A 14011-nucleotide genomic window follows, 5' to 3' on the forward strand; every position below is an offset into this window, starting at 1 on the left:
ACATTAATGATCTAAGAGAACCTGCCATATGCGGTCCACCCCATTCTTATTCTTCTAGTTATTTCTCTCTCATCATCCGGATCAAGTGATAGAGAAAGGCAACTAAGGGGAAGATCGAATGTGACGTAAGGAAGCCCTTTGCGCGCAGCTAAATCATAGCATACTCCAAGCCCTCAAGAATCGGAACTGTGTCCAGCATTCCTTCAGAGCTAGCGATCGCTGACGATCCAGCGCACAGCATAGAGATTGCCTATCGGCACTAAACACGCAAACTACGTGTTCTGTTGTTTCGTCGCACCTGCAACTAGTGCAGGCAGGCCTGTTAGCTAAGTTTATAATACGCAAGACACTACACACCACCGCCACATTTGCAGCCGTTCGCACACCCATGTAGACGACGTGACCACGGTGACACATTGAGAGGAGCACACGCCTCGGAAAACACGTCCCTTAAAGGAACACAGAAGAAAACTCCTTCCGATTTGTGTTCCCAGTTAAAATCGATTATATTCTTTTTCTGGCTATGCCGATGTTCTTCCGACAGCAAGAGACGCATTTATTGCTGAAAAAAACTTGGATTTAAAAATTAAAAACTGTTTTCCCCAACTTAGTTCTCCACTTCCAGCGTCTCGCTGACAATCATAAACTTCTCTTCCCTTGCCGAAAAGGTTGAATATGATTTATTTTTGCATATTCATTTTTAGACCCACCGTTCTGCTCTGCCTGTCTAACTCATTTATCATGCATGATATTTCATCCCCTGAGTGACTTAGCAAAAAAATGTCACAAGCGAATCGCAAATTACTTGGGTATTCTCCATTAACTCTTATCTCAAACTGTTTCCAATCCAGGTCTCTGAATATCTCTTGTAAAGAGGTGCATAGCATTGGCGAGATCGTGTCTCCCTACATGACACACTTCCTTGTTGGAATTCTATCACTGTCTTTATGAAGGATTATGGAGGTTGAACAGATGTTATAGATATCTTGCAGTAGTCTAACACAAGTTTCTTCTACACGTTCATTCCGTAATGCCTGTCTGACTGCTGATGTTTCGACTAAGTCAAATGCTTTCTCGTAATCTATGAAGGCTATAAATAGTGGTTGGTATATTCTGCGCATTTCTCTATCACCTGATTTCTAGTGTTTTCAAGAACTTTTTCAATTTCTCAAGTCCTTGAGGTCCTCTCTCTTATGAATCAATCAATCAATCAATTTTATTTCTTTAAAGACCCCTTTTCAGGGGCATTACATAAGGGCATTACATAAGATAATGTTAGCGTTCTTCCAAATTTCTGGTACGCTCGAGAACGTAAGGTAATGCGTATATAGGATGGCTACAATTCCTAACACAATCCCCCAATCTTCCTTCAAGAGATCTGCGGTTACCTGGTCCTCACCACCTGTTTTGCCCCTTTGCATTGATGATGATGATGATGCCCTCAGGCTTCATGGCGCATACCCACGGCGGGAGATTGGCCAGAGTGCATAGCGGATACAAACGCACTCATGTACAGGGAATGGAGTATTTTTTAAATTTTGGGACACAGAGCTAGAATTTGTACAAAACAAAAAATACGGAGAAGGAAAAGTAGTGAATTCACATTCTAGCAGAGCATACTACCAGATGAAATTATATAATCGTGAATAGCTCCTAAGGCTTTCTTCCTCTTTCGTTACTGGCGGGATTTCCACATGATGTTCAATACTGCCTGACTCCTTAGCGCCATTCTTACATTGGCTACTGTATAGATTCGTGTAGAACTCTTCGGCTACTTTAACTCTCTTATTCACACTGCCCGTGACATCGTCCCATTTGTCTCTCAGCGCGAACATCTCATTTTTTGCCTATGCCTAGCTTTCGCTTGGGTGCTTTTAGGCTACCTCCACTTTATAGAACAAGCTAGATTCTCTCCATGTCCTTTAGGCCATCTCAGATTTCTCGCATTGCCGTGGGACGAAAAAAATCATAGCACAGGGAAAATATGTTTTAGTACTATGAAATATAAAATTCAAAATTCCTCCGGCACCAAAGCTACTTTTGCTCTACAACAAACCTCCCCATCAGCCCCCAAAATGACAAATAATCGAATTATACCTAGAATGAAAAATGAATTGTTATCTCCAAGGTTATATTTAAACCTGAAGCGAAAGGCCAGTCGCATCTCGAAAAATGAGGGCTTGCGAAAAATAAAACTATTTACTAAAAGAAGAAAACGGAGCAGCATTTCTCTATGTACAAAAAGACTACAGAAGCACAAACTGACGCAAGATTTCCGTAGTTTGTGCAGCTTATCTTCTGCAAGGAGAAGAGCAGACGATGCCCTGATCGGCTTTGAAAGAACCACGTCCGCACTAGTTACAGCCCAGTGGTTACGGCCGCCGACTACTAAGCCTTATTTTCGTATCCCGACATGCGCACCATCCAGACATCCTTACAAACACAGGCAAGCAAGCACGCACACACAAAGCACGCCAGGCAGACCGACGCGCCGCCAACGTCGCGTTCGTCTGTTTCGCCGCCGGACCCCGCCTAGGCACTACACTAGCGGTGGGCGGGAGCAGCGGCGTTCCATAAAACATGCACGCATATCTATCGTTTCTGCCGGACCGCGGCACAAAACGGCTTAGGCACGACAGAACGCGGGGCGTTCCTTTCTTTCATTCCCCCCTTCTTTCATTTCCTCCCTGCCGCTAACAGCTACGCGCAGCGCGTGTAGCTGGAAGCCACGTCGCGACCAGAATCCAAGGCGAGCCCAGCCAAGACGCGTCACCAACAGCGCCGCTGATGCATAAATAATAGTGGAGCGCCAACTTTTCTCTCTCTTCTTTCTTACTTTTCTTTCTTTCGAGGCTTTGTTCGGATGCGGAGCGAATAAAATGAAAGATTCTGGCGGAGCCTTCGCAAGCTTTGCGAACCTATCTCAAGTTTTGATAAACGCGAAGGTGCGTTGTGAGCCCGTCGTGGTGTGCCATTTTGTTCCTGTCCCGTCTACCGGAAAATAATTAGTTTTCGCCTCAGTGACCCGATGGTGCCGTCCCTTCTGGTCTCTGTTCTTTTATTCTTTTTTTCTTGCTTTTCTTCACCTGCTTCTGCAGCCGATGGAAGCCTACAAGAGCCACTCATGCAGGAGGAACCCGAGCCAAGAGAAGCCAACGCATTTCATGAGCAACGCAGCTGGGATGAAGAATAAAGAAGAAAAATCGCGCTGAAGAGCACCGGGGCGTGAAGCAAAACGACAGGAATTAAGACCTCCTCAACAAAGGAGGTATTCTGTCGAAAATTTACGGTGCACCGCTAATTAATATCGACCGCAACATCTCGCTCATCACACGCCTAAATGACGCATTCTTGGCGAGTACAGGCAGCAACACCGCAAAACACAGTCAGCGTTTTTGTGTTATTCTCAATAAAACGGCAAACTCCTTCTACATGCAGATAAGGAAGCTACGAAGAATAAAAGGAACACTTGAGAACCATTAGGTCGCAGGTCAAATTTTACGGCACTATAGTCTGGCTTAAATCAACATTTTCGACTATGATATTAGTCTGGAGCTAAGAACCACGGATAGTTTATGTTATGTTGTGCTATGTTATGTTGTGTTGTGTTATGTTAAGTTATGTTATGTTATGTTTGTTTGTTTATGTTATGTTATGTTATGTTATGTTATGTGATGCTATGCCGTGCTACCTATGCTGCAGTATGTTTTGATTAAAGTCCCGAAGATGTACAGTCAGGGCGGAATGAAACGAGAACAGGCATATGCAGTGCTTTTCTACTTTGCCGCGAGATATTCCTTAACATCCGGTCTATGAATACGTACTACGTAGAATTTACCCAGAAACATGGATCAGAGTAGCTGCACAATGCAGCTGAAAGTAGACAAGTAAAATACTTTGTTCTGTTGGCACGCGCTGTTCGCTTTTCATTCAACCTTCGCTGTACGTCAGCTATGTTATATTATGTCATGCAGGTTATGTTAGGTTACGTTATGTTATGTACGTCGACGATGTTATGCTATGTCATGCAGGTTCTGTTAGGTTACGTTATGTTATCTACGTCAGCTATGTTATGTTACGTCATGTCATGCCGGTTCTGTTAAGTTACGTTATATTATCTACGTCAGCTATGTTATGTTATTTTGTGCTGTCCTGTACTTTGCAAAGCTACGATTTGTAATGTTTGACATCCCTACGATATGCTACGTTATGACCAGATGAAGACAAGTCCTCTTGTCGAAACATTGGCAGGCATCCTGAGGCTTACCCGTTCCTTATTCACTTTGTGTGTATCATCAAGACATCTGCTTACCCTCTCTTCACCATATGCTACGCTACGATATGTTAAACGTCCTTAAGATGCATGTCAGCTATGAAAGATGCCGTAGTGGAGGGCTCCGGATGAATTTCGATCGCTCTATTTTGTTTACCTTGCACGGACATCGTGCAGCGTTCGTCCATTCTTTTCTAGTTTCACCTCCGAGTTTCGCGGTCAGGACTTCATCCCGCTACCATAGCTTCAACAGATGACAAGGATGAAGCATTGGGAGGCTGTGGGGGTGACATTCAGCACTAACTCCCTCAGTTTGGGGCTGAAAACAGTGCAGGATTAATTGGATCATGGGGAGGGAATGAGGCCGGCCTCGGTCGCAAGACCGCTACGGTGACCAAGCAGTGCGCCAGCGGTTCTTCGAGCCGAGTGGAGTTTTGTCGACTCGACCGACCAACGAGCCGTTGCTGTCTGGCCGATTGAATGACTGACCGTGTAATCGTACTGAACAGCTAGGCCAGTTGCTTCCACACGCACCCTAACTTCTCAAGAAGCATTACCACGGTCTGAAATGCACCACAAAAACAGTATCGTTATTATTCTTTATACTGTTAAGAAAAACATTCAAATACTTTCACTTGCGCAACGTGGTTTCGAATGACGTACGGCTGGTATGAGTCGTTTGTGGTGTTGCGGGTTTCTTTATAACCCCGTTCAAATTTAGTGAAACACCCTCTGAATTCGAACGAGGGTGTTTTAAAACGTGTGTGGTCTGATGTTTCAAAAATTTTACGGTTTATGAGGGTTTAACGTACCAAAGCGACTCAGGCTATGAGGGATGCCGTAGTGAAGGACCCCGGAAATTTCGACCACCTGGGGTTCTTTAACGTGCACTGACATCGCACAGTACACGGGCCTCTAGAACTTTGTCTCCATTGAAATTCGACCACCGCGGCCGGTATCGAACCCGCGTCTTTCGATTAGCAGCCCAGCACCATAACCACAGAGCCATCGTAGCGGCTTAAATTTTACGGATAGCCAGAATGAGATTATACCGATCCCATATCCCCAAACAAGGGCCGGAGGCTGTCCTTTTCAGGATAAATTTATTTGTTTGTACATTTACAGCTGCAGGGCAATTTTCTTACCTTTTAAACTATGGCAATAATTTTTTTCAAGCTTTCAGGGCTTGCTCAAGCGAATGGCGAATGTTTCAGCTGTCAAGAAGCGCGAAAATGAGTTATTTAACCAGTATTTCAGGCATAAATATAAACTGCTAGGCCAATATTAACACCAGTCCATTTTTATCAACCAGCCATGTTATACCTCTGATAAAGAATGTGCACAAACCTCGAAGGCTTAAGTACACTGGCCACCAAGCAAAACGAGGAGTTAAAACACTGCTAAACAAATCCCATCATTAACCACTCACTACGCCAAAATATTCCTAAATCTTTACCTCTCTCATTTTTTATTTTATTCAAACCTTAAAATGTTTCGAAAAATGCCTTCGTTTAGTGCTTCACAGTTCCCCCAGCTCTATGTATCTCTTTAAGACATTCCCGCCGCATTTGCAGCTTATTTTACCTCTAGGGCCTTTTTCTCATTCACCATGCAAAAACTTTTTTTTTTTTTAGTGTGCTGTTCTTAAGGCCTCAGTTTATGCCTCTTGGCTGCGAACTGGCTAACTAAAGAAACAGCAGTTCTTCGATTGACTTCGTCAATAACGATTCGTGACTTCGTGCTCCTCAACATTGAACATTGCAATGCCTTTCTATTTCTTCTTCAACTTCCTCGCATCACTTCGATTTCACGTAATTTCACGCAACACCAAGAAATTGCACTCCAACTTTTAACAGTCTGCTTCATCAGCGGTCCGCCTGTCACTCGGTGTAAAGGAAATGAAAACAAAAAAAAACCTGAGAGGGCGCAGTACAAAGCTCGTGCTTGTATTTTGCCCCGTTTATTCTAACGCGGTGGAAAGCGTGAGCAAAAAAAAAATTGTTCTCGAGAAGCAAATTCATCCCAACTTTTGCACCACGTTGGGCTTCGAGCCTAGCTTTCGTTTCCCACACTTTTTATTCTCCATCTCTTCTCCTTCACACCGGCCTCACATCCAGCTTCCCATTTCACTCTAAATTCTCCCACACTTCCTTTACCGCATTTTACTTCCGTTTATTTTTTTACTGTTTATTATTTTTTTCTTTATATTTTTTTTTTTCAACGCGAGCGCCAATGCTATGCACCAGGCAGTACGAGTATGTGTATGTGCACGTGTGTGTGATAGACGCATGCATTGACTAAGCAAGAAAGAAAACTGGATCGAAGCAATAAGAAAAATAAGAAAGACGCTCGAAGCCCGATCGATGGCCGACCTCCCGACAGCTCAGCCGTCTGCTGGCAGGACGCGAGACAAGTGAATTCAATTTTCGCCTCCCCCTGCTGCTTCCCTCTCCCTCCCATCGCCGCCACCCTTCTTCCCTTCTTTGTCACGTGACAGAAGAAAAACAAAAGTATTCCCTTTTTCCTCTCCGTATAACTTTCATTGTCTCTGACGGAACCGAGCACATGTGTCTCTGGATCTTGTGATAGTATTTTTATTCGCCTCCGGTTCCTTTGTTTTTTGTTTCCTTTGACCTCACTCTCTTCACTCTTTCCGCTGTCTGAGCTCCCAACAGAAGGGAAAAAGGGGGATGGGTGAAGAAAAGCCCGCGTAGAAGAAAGGAGAATTGGGGGCGGAGGTAATGGCGTGAGACGAGAAATAGCCGAGCCAAAGCCGGACTTAAATGAACACGGTGTGTTGTCGCCGGAGAAATCCGTCGGCGATACAGGGGGTGAGGGTGCGGGAGGAAGGAGAACGCGGGGAGGGGGGGGAGAAGGAAGGGGGAGAAGGAAGGGGGAGAGGGAAGGCCTTTGTTTGCTCTAAGCGAGCATCGACAAAGGCGCCTGACCTCCGTGCGCGGCCCTCCCGTAAGGCTGACATCGGCGGCGAGCCGAGAGAAAGAACGAAAAAAGAGAAAGAAATGCGCTCGTAGTATGGAAACATTAGCGAGAGTCCCCGCTGTGTCACGCCGCATGCGCGTATTCAACATCGTAGACCAAAACATAAATGCCTGATGATAGAACGAAGGGATAAAAAAACGCACAAAAGCGTACCGCGTGGAAACTGTACACGGCCTGTTACGTGAAAGGCCTGTTGTCAACGGGACGCGAAAAAAATGGAGAAAGGGAGAGAAAGAACCGAAAATACCCCGCGCGCGTGATATGCATTGACATTGCTTGGAAATGGTATCGCCATTACATGCATCTGTGTCTTCCAAGGGCTGCCTTTCTGCGAAGGCTTGTCAGCCAGAATTAGATACCCTTCCACTACTGCTTCGAGTAGGCGAGGGAGGTCATAGACGGGGACCCTACTATTTGGAGAAGAGAAGGGGTGTTATAGAAGAGCACTTACTCTTTTTAGTAGCGGAGAGGTGTCATAGAGAGCAGGTACCCTACTCTTTGAAGTAAGGGGCGGTATCGATCGCCACTGACAAGGGTATTTTTTTTTATGTTCACAATTTAAAGTGCAATTTCGGGATTCGTTAAAGCACTAAGAAACAAAGAATGACGGTGAGGCAAGAGACAATTAAACAGGAATACATTATGTGACCTTCGATGGAAGCGTGTTAGTTCGCTGCCTGTGCTTGATTAAGCCACACCTGCCGAGCCACGCAAGAGCCTTTTCCTACGAAACCTCCAATTACTGCTGTCGTGTCGCGCTAGCACTAAATACCATCAGTTCTCATTCTCAAGTTGCGATCGTATTCTGGACGGTCATATGTACATTCTCAGGTTCAGTTTCTCGAGATTAACCACGAATATTTCACAGATATGCTCGTTCTTCGTAGTTTACTTCCAACCAATTTTTGTTCTCGGTGAAATTCTATTTCCTGCTTTCGCGGTTTTGTCGGGTTTGTTAAGCAGCCTAAAAGTCATTTGTTCCTGAAAAGTTTTTAAGTTAAACGAGGAATTTTATTTTATCCTTTCCATTCAAACTTGCGACGTCGATGATGATGATGTCGATTAGACTAGGGCCCTTGTGCATTACGGACTAGGTTAGCGTTCGTTATAAGAAAATAAGGTGTTCGCCTTCGCAGTGCTTTTCGGTGCCCTGCTGTAACCGTTCATTCAGGTATCCCTCCCATTTTTTCCTCAGTGTGTCTCGCTGAACACCCTCGTTCACTACCCCTGCGCAGTCAAGGTGGCGTCCCGTACATTCGAGCTGATAAATGAACGGCTCAAGATACGTCAGCACGCAGGTTTCAAGCCTAGGCCCACGCATTGTCTGAAATCTCCGCCTGGATAACATTCTCCGCGACACAACGCTTTAAGGTTACGGCATCTACGTTAGCGATCTCGATGAAGACAAAAAGAGAAAATGAAACGCCTCTTATCCTCATAACACCACTTTTAAGGGCATTTCCTTCATATCCTCCCTTTCTTTTCATCTTGGTGCCTTTCCTTCCTTCCTTCCTTCCTTCCTTCCTTCCTTCCTTCCTTCCTTCCTTCCTTCCTTCCTTCCTTCCTTCCTTCCTTCCTTCCTTCCTTCCTTCCTTCCTTCCTTCCACTTTCCTACTATCCTTCTTTCTACTTTCCTTCCTTTCTGCACTCTCTTGTTTCTTCGTTTCACCTCTCATCTCTCTTCTATTTAGTTCTACGCCTTCGTTCGTTCGTTTTTTTCTATTTTCCTTTCTTAGCTTTCTTTTTTTCTTTTTATAATGCATCTTCTCAGCTCTTCTTTCAACTCATTCTCAGTTCCTTCCTTCCTACTCTCCCGTTATTCTGCACCAGCTTTCGAACTGAGGAATCGGAGGAATGAACATGTTTATATAAATATTTTTCTATCTTATATGGACTCGTATTCCCGGTATTCAATATGAGCCACTAATATGGAACTCTTGATTACGAAGTGACAGCCGGTCTTTCTTCCTCTTTTAATAAGCGACAGCAATTAGCTACGACAGAGCGGCCTTCTTGTGCGCTCCCTCCGCGAAGTTTCCAATTGCGACACCCAGCCGCGATAAATTCCGCGAAGTTCCCAATCGCGACACCCAGCCGCGATAAATTTCGCTGAGTCGCGTCTCCCCAGCAGCGCACTCCGAGCGACGGCGACCGGCGGGCGCAGGTGTCGCCGAGCGTTGTTGTCCGGCGCCGTCACGTTTATCGTTGCTCGCACCCCGGGCGGTCGCTATAGACCCGCACAGGTCGATCAATGGAGCTCCGCAATCGAAGCCGAAGAGAAAGCGGAAGGGCCGACAGCGGTGTGTGTGGATAAAAGGTTCGCCCGAGCGACGCTCAATGGCTCCCGCCACCAGGCGGATAGCAACGCCAGCACTCCTTCTTCTTGCAAGGGCGTCGCCGTTGGGTTCCGGCTACAGCTGCGCGCCGCTCGGGGAAACAACACGCTATTGAGCCGTGCTGTGCCGCTCCGCATCGCTGAAGGGTATTTGTATATAGATACCGTGTTTACCCGCAGATAAGTCGGCGTTTCGTTTTATGTGCACTGCATCCTCTGAAACATATATTCATTTACTCATTAATGGTTTGGTTTATTGGAGTTTAACGTCCCAAAGGGACTCAGGCTATCAGGGACGCCGTAGTGAAGGGCTCCTGAAATTTCGACCACCTGGGGTTCTTTAACGCGCCCTGACATCGCATTGTACACGGGCCTCTGGGATTTCGCCTCCATCAAAATTCGACCGCCGCAGCACGGATCGAACCCGCGTCTTTCGGGTCAGCAGCCGAGCGCCAAAACCACTGAGCCACCGCGGTGGCCATTTACTCATTAATAGTAATACCAATAATTATAATACGTGTGGAAGCTAAGTCTGCTTCTCTGAAGCTTGTAATACAACTTTCTCAGCAATAAATGAATCTTTTTCTCCCGGATAAACATGTACAAACCCAGAGGCATGAAATCTGTTTCAACTGAGAAGAAAAGTTGGATGCGGAGTTGTATTTAGTCTGCCTTAAAGGAATGCGTTTTATTTAGTGTTGTGGAAGTGATATTCCACCTGGGTTCTTTTTGACGTGAGTTCTGCGATGCTGACGCGAATGTGTCGCTGAGAAGTGCGGATGCAAATGTGAGTGAAAATTTCACGCGGAAAATCAAGATTTCATGCCCTCATTCAAATTGGAAGTGGAAGACATACGAGGATGACAAGGCACAGCAGCGCTCTGTATGATTTCGTCTCCACGTCTTTCTTGACGGGTAAACTTTTTTTTCCTATGTGAGCAAGCAACTAGCCCAAGCTTCAAATCCTGAGAGCCACGTTTCTAGTCACCCGGCCACTTTTTTTGTGTTTGCCTGTTAGCGCTGCGTGTGTGTGTATTCTCTTGTATGTCTTTCTCCCCCTGTAATTGTTTTCCCTAATAATAATGACTTATATAAATCTGTTATTAGGCCACTTATTCTTGTGTAAATGCTGCCAGTACCACCCCTTAGTTCCCATACCCTACCCTTTTCTCCAGGAGTAGTAGTAGTAGTAAAAACATTTATTTATTTTTTTTTTCAAAAGGAAGAGTTAGGGAGTAGGGGGATGGGGATAGATAGATGTGGAGCTACAGTGGTCGGTCTTCCCTAGTCCAGGATACCGTTGGCCTCCGCCGCTGCCTTGGCCCTCGTCACCAGCATAAGCTGAGTGCTCGGGTCGGAGTCAGCCAGGAGGGCCTCCCACTGCTCTAGACTAGCGCTATTTACCTTTGGTAGTAAAGGGCTTTTTTCGCAGCCCCAGGTGGCGTGGTACGTTGTGGCGTAGCCCCCACACCACACGCACTCTTTCGCGCATCTGTTCGGCCACATTTTGTGATACATGGCTCTTCTCCAGGAGAGCTTGCTTTTTTTTGGAATCAGTGACCAGCAGCGCGCCCTGACGGAGAAGCGCCCCTTTTCAGCAGGCCCCCTACTGGCCTCCTATAAAGTTCTACCCTTCTCCTCCACTTCGTCATCACACTCTTACAGGGACACTAAAGGGAAGTATAAAACTAGACAACACGCATAACTTATTTCTCGGGAAAACTAACGCCGTTTCATAACGAAAGCACTATTTCACTAGCAATCCTGAAAAAGGAGAGGTTTGTCTGAAGCTTCGCAGACACCTGCAGAAATAAAATAAATAATCTCCCGACTGGGTTTCGAACCCCAGGCGGCGGGAACAGATCAGATTCGCTGGCCATTGCACGATAGCACTATGATATCAACGCAGCCGATCACGCCGACCTGTCCTCCTTTCCTCTAATTAAAATTCCTTTCACTCTCTCTCTCTCTCTCTCTCTACGCCTCGCATTAAACTGCGACACACTCTAGCGCTGCGCATTGCACCTAGTCGTCTTCATCAACTTCCCTCTGAGCGCACAAGTCAGGAAGGGAGGTGAAACGTGCATAACTGGCTCCCTGGGTCAGTGGATACCTCAATCACGCTTTGAGCGACGTGGCGGTAATGACAGAGATGTGCGCTGTTTGCGTTTGCGTTGATGTCGTTTTCTCAGATACCCGGCACTGGAGCAAAAGGCCGCCGGTGTTCACTGGATTTGTTGGCTCTGGCGTTGACAACGTTGCAGACCTTCATTTTGAGGAAAGGAAAGACCCATAACTGGCTCAGTGGACACCTGAATCGCGCTTGAAGAATTCTTGATAATCGCCCAATGGGACGGCGAAATAGCGTTCATTATGAATATTTAACTCGCCGCCGTTGCTCAAACCTTCCAGTGGTGGCGCCATGTGTACCTCGCTTTTACACAATTTTCTTGCTTATAAAAGCCTCGTTTTTGGTAAAAATGACATATTTGCTGTCAGGTAAGCCTACCCTATCAGTTTAGCCTGTCTTAGTATTCCTCTTCAAGGTACTCCACCCATTGCGGGGCTCTTTAAGAAAGCCTCACCTCTTTTATTAAATAAAGGCTTTTCATCATCATCATCATCATCTTCAAGGTCCCTCTAACGTATCAGAAACGACGACTTGTATCCATCTGCCTGTTGGCCAATGTGGTAATGTCGAACAGGTGGGCATAGCCCCGTAAATCTGGACCAACGCTTTTAGTTCGCGCGGCTGCCACTGCGTGCCGCATGGCACTCAGCATTCAAAATAACCGCGGAAGTACTGAACGTTCGATACATATCATTTATTTCCTGTGGCCGCCGGAATTATTCGCTGCGAGCGCAGGAATCGTATTTTAGAAGTAAATGTTTTGCAGTAAGCACGAAGAGTACGCCACCTAAGTTGGCATGTTCCCACAGGATATAACCGCACTCTTGTTTTCTCACCATTACAATTGAAATATATCTCCACCGATAAGACAGATGGCGCTAGTTGCCCAGAGAAGCATGTTTTTGCGCGGATTAGAAACTTTAGGGCACACGAACTGTGTGGGCCTGAACTTGGTGGGCACCCACAAAACGACTAGGCCCTGTAACGAGATACGGAAAAGGTGCAAGCAGTTATCGTTTCCGCTTCTTCGTATCGAAGAAGACCAAAATGCTTCGAAGTCATTGTACACTCGCCGTCAAAAGTAAATGGAAGGCGACTTTGTCAAAAAAATTTAATTTCTGTAAATCTAAAACATAATGGTCCATGTTTGTTGGTGCACGGTGTAATTCGCAAAATTACAATTAGACTGCACATATGTATTCAAAGATGCATGAATTGGTGGAAGTAATTAAGTTTTTCGTTAATATTGCCTTCCATTTACTTTTGAAGGCACCTGTACATCGAAGGCTGTTCATGAGAGCCACGGCGTGGGCATTAGCGTGACCTCCTCACACAAGCCACCTCCAAATGGCGATAGTAGCGCTAAGTTTTCGCCTAGGTTATATCAAAACATCTCGAAAATGGCGCCTTGTGCAAAATGCGTCACTCTACACACCAGGAGGCGCTGCGCGCTAACGCTGTAAGCACCAAGCTTTCGCTCAGTTTAGCGACTTGCGCAGCGATAGAGCGAACACTCCGTAATGTTTTACCTTTCTTTGCCGAGTGCTAAACTAACAGCAGGTGCGGCGGACAGCCTATATTGCTACCGACACATACTCGCGTGGATACGGTATACAAAGACCAAGGAATAGCGCACTCGTGGGGCATTGTTGGTGGATAAACATCTCCCACGGATAGCAAAGGCAAGCTCACGGACAAGAGACGGGGCGGTGTGTTTCTGGTGCGCGGTGCTAGCCGTTATGAGGCTTTCACTCTCGAGTACTCTTTACCTTTCCCAGCCGTTCCCGTCTACCAGCACCGCCATTTCTTGAGCCAGAACTCCGAACATAAAAGAAGGACTTCGCGTGACGCTGCTGCGTAGGAATAACGCCCAAAACGAAGCGTATGAAACGTTTTTCGCAACATCCAGGCGCTAGGATCCTTCTTCTCTTTTCATTTCCTCTTTCTCTCTTTCTTCCGCCTATACACGTTTACCGCCTTCTTTCTTCTTCTTCTTCTTCTTCACCATAGCTCTATGTTTCGTCTTCGCTTAGCTTTCCTTTGTTTGTCCGCCTTTTTTCCTGCTCCTGCCTTATTTCTTTCTATACCGGTTTTTTGTACGTCTTTTTTTCGTTTTGTTTCATTCAGTTCTGTCCTGCAGTGCTTATTTTTTCTTGCTTCTCTCCATTTAATTTTTCTTTGATTCCTATTTACTCCTCCACATCGTTGTCACTTTCTTTTATCATTATTTTTTTTTCTATTTTTTTCTTTAGCAGATCTGCCGTCTCTACTA

The 14011-nt window shown here is 45.8% G+C and overlaps 1 protein-coding gene across 10 annotated transcripts in view; it reads right to left on the reverse strand.

The window, feature by feature from the left end:
• LOC149348194 (BAI1-associated protein 3-like) overlaps positions 1-14011 on the reverse strand; it is a 397925-nt gene that overhangs the window by 93894 nt on the left and 290020 nt on the right. The gene's annotated exons all lie outside the window — the stretch shown is intronic.

The sequence above is a fragment of the Amblyomma mixtum genome, chromosome 4, assembly GCF_055824585.1.
Source record: "Amblyomma mixtum isolate Tamu chromosome 4, ASM5582458v1, whole genome shotgun sequence".
Classification (NCBI taxonomy): Eukaryota; Metazoa; Arthropoda; class Arachnida; order Ixodida; family Ixodidae; genus Amblyomma; species Amblyomma mixtum.